This window comes from Callithrix jacchus, chromosome 6 (genome assembly GCF_049354715.1).
Source record: "Callithrix jacchus isolate 240 chromosome 6, calJac240_pri, whole genome shotgun sequence".
Classification (NCBI taxonomy): Eukaryota; Metazoa; Chordata; class Mammalia; order Primates; family Cebidae; genus Callithrix; species Callithrix jacchus.
In genome coordinates this window covers 130,474,604-130,480,571 of record NC_133507.1, presented here as the reverse complement: position 1 = coordinate 130,480,571, position 5,968 = coordinate 130,474,604, and the positions used below count along the sequence as shown (strand labels likewise).

At 36.8% G+C, this 5,968-nt stretch overlaps 1 pseudogene; it reads left to right on the top strand.

Annotated features, from left to right (window-relative positions):
* Positions 1-2,139: 2,139 nt before the first annotated feature.
* Positions 2,140-4,068, top strand: LOC100386306 (glyceraldehyde-3-phosphate dehydrogenase pseudogene; annotated as a pseudogene).
* Positions 4,069-5,968: the final 1,900 nt, after the last annotated feature.

The following is a 5,968-nucleotide window of genomic DNA, read 5'->3' as shown; positions in this document are numbered from 1 at the left end:
ACTTTACACTGCATTGAATGAAATTTGAAAATGAATAAGAATGTATATACATATATATGTTTATTTCACTTTGGACTATAGGCATTCATATCCTAAAACTGGATGACAATTTCAGAATTAGGAGGCTATTGATTGAGGGTCTATGAAGAATGTGAAAAAAGCACCACTTTTAGTCTCCATGTCTAGTGAATTAGTTTTATATCAAACTGATATACTTACTCATAATTGCATATTGAGTAATATGAAAAGAATGTATGTAATCATTATAACAGCATAAAAGCTCTCAACTCGTAAGACACAATGTAAAAAGAATAAAATATTCCATAACATTTTTCTATCATTTCATTTTTGCTTATGTATATATGCTTACTTGTATGCAGTGGGAGTTAAATATTATCTGTCATTAACGAAACAATGACTAATTAGCAATATATTAAATTCAAAATTGAGCAAAGAAAACTTTACAAACACATAGACAAATTTGATTGCATTTATTTAATGAATATCACATTGAATCAGAATATGAATTTGTTTCCAAAATTAATTATTTTCTGAGATACCATATACATTTAAAATACCAAAATTATCCAAAGAATTCATATAAATTATAGTACAAAGGTATTATGTTGGAAAATTATGTATCGTTATTATGTACATGTATTTTATATTAGAATTATAACTTGTTCAGCAATGTTACTAAAATAAGAAAAATAGATGTTCTGTATTGGTATATTAAGACATGTACAGTTAGATAGGTATATACCAAGACCCATATATTAAGAATCTATGGACAATTGAGCTATTATGCCTGAATAAGTAAGGTGGAATTTTTACAAAAACATTTTGAAATGGTAAGACTCTAATGGGCAGATCATTACTTTTTTCATGCTGTTATTTAAGAAAATGAAAAAAATGGTGAAAGGGTTAAGAATTGAATGAAGAAAATGTATTTTCAAATATAAAGAATGCAACCATTGCAGTTTACTACCAAGTCTTCAGTCAGATAGGGTATTTATGATGTGTATACTGAGTGAGAAATAAAAGTGATGATATTTACAATTGAGGATTATTTTTATTGCCGTAAATTAATCAGTTCTATTGAATTATTACAGGATAAAGTTTTGTATCTTGCAAACACATTCAAGTTTTAGGTGATTGCTGCAAAAATAAAATGAATTATTGGATGCTTTCAGATCAACTGGTATGAATACATTTCTAGCTTAAAAATAAACATAATAACTTTGCTTTTTAACCATGACAAAATAATAAGGATCATAACCTCCTTTCATAAATAACTATAAAATTGGAGAAAAAAACACATGAAATACTTATTTTTAGACATTGGAAACATACAACACAGGCCCATGACCCCTGTGACAAGGAGAACCAAGGGAATCCACAATCACTCCTAGCTGTCTGGCTGGAGGCACATTCTAAATGACTGTGTAATTAAGGAAGTGTCAAGCGGTCTCACTGAACCAAGGACACGGAGGTTAGATACCAGGAGAACTGAGGTGAGAGGAAATTGTGTAAAAAACAAAAACACAAGAAGCTTCAGAATTTTCCATTTGTGTCTTTGCTGGGAACTAGGCTATACTTCCATAGGGTGAGACTCCTTGAGGCAGGACTACAGTGTTTTAACTGAGTAAGTTTCTAAGCTCACTTCAAGTAGGGAGATAGTCAAACCTTGACCAGCATTGTGGAGAAGTCTCAGTCATCATCCAAAGCATTTAGTAATCTCAGAAGTGTCATGCTTCAGTAGTGAATTAAAATATGCCTTAGAGTAAAAGACACTCCAGAATTATGGGGAAGAAAACCATATTGTTTAGTATCAAAAACATAAAATAGCAAAATACACAGAAAACCTACACACTGAAAACTAAACAACATTGCTAAGGAACATTTTTAACATTTAAAAAAATGAAAAAGAATATTTTGGGCTCTCTGCTCCTCCTGTTTGACAGACAGCTGCATCTCCTCTCCCATCGCCAGCTGCACCCCTGAGACACCATGGGGAAGGTGAAGGTCAGAGTCAATGAAGTCAACTGATTTGGTCGTATTGGGCACCTGGTCACCAGGACTGCTTTTAACTCTGGTAAAGTGAATATTGTCGCCATCAGTGACCCCTGTGTTGACCTCAACTACATGGTCTACATGTTCCAGTATGATTCCACCATGGCACCCTCAAGGCTAAGAATGGGAAGCTTGTCATCAATGAAAATCCCATCACCATCTTCTGTGAGCAAGATTCCTCCAAAATCAAGTGGGGTGATGCTTGTGCTGAGTATGTGGTGGAGTCCACTGGTATCTTCACCGCCATGGAGAAGGCTTGGGCTTACTAGCAGGGGGGAGCAAAAAGGGTCATCATATCTGCCCCCTATGCTGATGCCCCCGTGATCGTGATGAGCGTGAACCATGAGAAGTATGACAACAGCCACAAGATCATCAGCAATGTCTCCTGCACCACCAACTGCTTAGCACCCCTGGCCAAGGTCATCCATGACAACTTTGGTATCATGGAAGGACTCATGACCACAGTCCATGTCATCACTGCCACCCAGAAGACTGCGGATGGCCCCTCCAGGAAATTGTGGCGTGACGGCTGCGGGGCTCTCCAGAACATCCCTGCCTCTACTGGCGCTGCCAAGGCTGTGAGCAAGGTCATCCCTGAGCTGAATGCGAAGCTCACTGGAATGGCCTAATGTGAACCCACTGCTAACATGTCAGTGGTGGACCTCACCTGCCACCTGGAAAAACCTGCCAAATATGACGACATCAAGAAGGTGATGAAGCAGGCGTCGGAGGGCCCCCCCAAGGGCATCCTGGGCTACACTGAGCACCAGGTGGTGTCCTCTGACTTCAACAGCAACAACCACTCTTCCACCTTCGATGCTGGTGCTGGCATTGCCCTCAACGACTACTTTGTCAAGCTCATTTCCTGGTATGAAATGAATTTGGCTACAACAACAGGATGGTGGACCTCATGTCCCACAGAGCCTCCAAGGAGTGAAACCCTTGGACCACCGGCCCCAGCGAGAGCATGAGAGGAAGAGAGGCCCTCACTGCTGGGGAATTCCTGCCACACTGAGTCCCCACCACATGGAATTGCCCTCCTCACAGTTTCCATGCAGACCCCTTGAAGAGGGAGGGGCATAGGGAGCCCCACCTTGTCATGTACCATCAACAAATTCCCCTGTGCTCAGCAAAAAAAAAAAAAAAAAAAGAATATTTTGTACAAAGTTCAGAGGACCCAATAGTTTTAAAGGGCATATTTCCCAAGATTGATCCACAAATTCAATGGAAAACAGTGAAAATGCAGCAGGCTTTTTCATAGTAATTGACAAGTTTAGTCCAAAATGTACATGGAAATGCAAAAATTCTACAAGAGTATTTTGAAAAAAGAACAGTTGGAGCACTTAAATGACCTGATTTCAATATTACCATTATGCTACAATATCAAGAAATTGTGAGTATTAGCTTTAGACATAGAGATGAGAATGGAACAGAATGGAGAGTCCAGATGTAGACCTATGTAATATGATCAATGATTTTTTGACAACTGTACCTGTACTTAGTAGAATAATGACCACTGAAAGGAACCTATAAATACTGCCTAATAAAGAAAAAAGGTCTTCACCAAAGTGATTGAGTTAAGGATCTTGAACGTGTAGGATTATCCTGGATTCTGAGTGAGCCCTAACTTCACACACACATAGGAAGAGGAGGCAGTGTAACCACAGAGGCGGAGACTGGGGTGATGAGACCACAAGTCAAGGAATGGCAGCCAGCAGAACCTGGAAGAACATGCTTCCTGAAGCTTCTAGAGGGATCAGGCCCTACCAGCACCTTTATTTTGGACCAGTGATATGAATTTTGACTTTTAACCTTCAGAACTGTGAAAGCATGTTTTTATACTTCTAAGCCACTGATTTTGTGATAATTTGTTATAGTATGCATGGAAAACTAAAGCACTGCCTAAGGCAATTGAAAAGGGAAAGAGTATTTTTTTAAATAAATCGTGCCTGAACAGTAATTACATATATCCTAGAACTATAAATTTTCCATAGAATGTACAGTACAGCAAAATGCACGCTTATTAAATGAAAGACAAATTAGTGAGTGAAGAAATTTATATTCTATGTGACTTGTTCAATTAACTGAACTTTCAAATTAATAAATTGCTTTTATTTTATGTTTTGAAGTAACTTACATAACAAGACCTGTTGCTGACCTAGTTTTTTTTTTTTATTTTTTCTTTTTTTTTATTTTATTCTTATTTTTTTATTGCATTTTAGGTTTTGGGGTACATGTGCAGAGCATGCAATACAGTTGCATAGGTACACACATGGCAGTGTGTTTTGTTTGCTTTCACCCCTTCACCCACATATGGCGTTTCTCCCCAGGCTATCGCTCCCCACCTCCCCCTCCCACTGGCCCTCCCCTTTTCCCCCCAATAGACCCCAGTGTTTAGTACTCCCCTCTCTGTGTCCATGTGTTCTCATTTTTCATCACCTGCCTATGAGTGAGAATATGCGGTGTTTCATTTTCTGTTCTTGTGTCAGTTTGCTGAGAATGATGTTCTCCAGATTCATCCATGTCCCTACAAACGACACGAACTCATCATTTCTGATTGCTGCATAATATTCCATGGTGTATATGTGCCACGTTTTTTTTTTCTTACCTTTCAATTGTATTAAGAGTTTGGAGATTTTCTGGTTTTCCAAGATCAATAGGTGAAGTTTATGAATTACAATTACTTCCTCTCATGTTTTTGCTTTCTCAATAGAGTATAGATTCCACGTACCTGTTCATTTAGCTACAAAATATCCATATTAAATAATTTGTGACTCAGCAGAGGTAGAAATAAAATTATTTTCTTTCACAAATTTTATCCCATGTTGTTATGACATTGTTATGATGCCAAAGTAACTGATGATTTAATTAAAGATCAAAGTGCTCTTTGCCCTGATAGGTTAGTCAAATTAGTTAAGTCTAGGATTCCCACAATAGCCCACCCTCTAAAAATTATCTATTCTTGAGCAATAAAGTTATTTTTTAAGAAAAAAAGATTTTTCACAAATATTCACCAAAAATAATTGTTCATTAGCAATTATAAATAATTATTGTTTGAAACCAATGCATCTTTTACATATCAAATCAGAATAGGAAAAGAAATAAAATGGTTAAAAGCAAGAGATCTTTCTTAAGGGTTCACTGGAAGAAGTAATTGATTGTCCTTAACTCTGCCCAGTGATAGATCATTTTAAATATAGAATAAAAGCGGAAAATGGCCTTTCCTCTGAAAATTTCTTAATTACTTATTTAAAAATTCCACCAAGACTCTGCATTCACACAGAGAGGTAATATCCTGAAGGGCTCTGAAAAAGGCATAAAGTTCTGTAGCTTTGTGTGCAAAAGAAAGAGAAAAGCACTTCACAACTAATAAGCATCCGGAGGCAGCATTTAACAAGGTCTATTAGTAACCTAATCATTATTTGCAATGTAGTTAATGAGAACATACTGATGTAAAATCTGAACTTCAAGAAGCTGCATTAAAATAAACTGACCTTTTTTATTATCTTATTGAATTTTTTTAAAAATTAGGATGTATTTTTGTTCATAGGTCCTGATGAGCAATTTGAAATTGCTGTTATTCTCAGTTATAGATACAGTCAATTCTTGTTGCTCACAGTAGCTATGTTCTACAAAGTTGGCAAGAAGAATGGATTATCAAATACTAAACCATTGTTCCTAGGGGAAGTACAGGGTTAGGTTCCTTCAAATCTCTGGTCACATTTTTGTCAAATGAACAATAAATACCTTATTTTGTATGTTCATTTGTTAAATGACATCCTATCTGATATATATTATTCGTTAACATTGAACTTATGACTGACAGCACTATAACTCATGGTTGAATGAGGCTTGCCTAACACATGTTTTTCTTCTGTCAGGTGTAATCATAAGC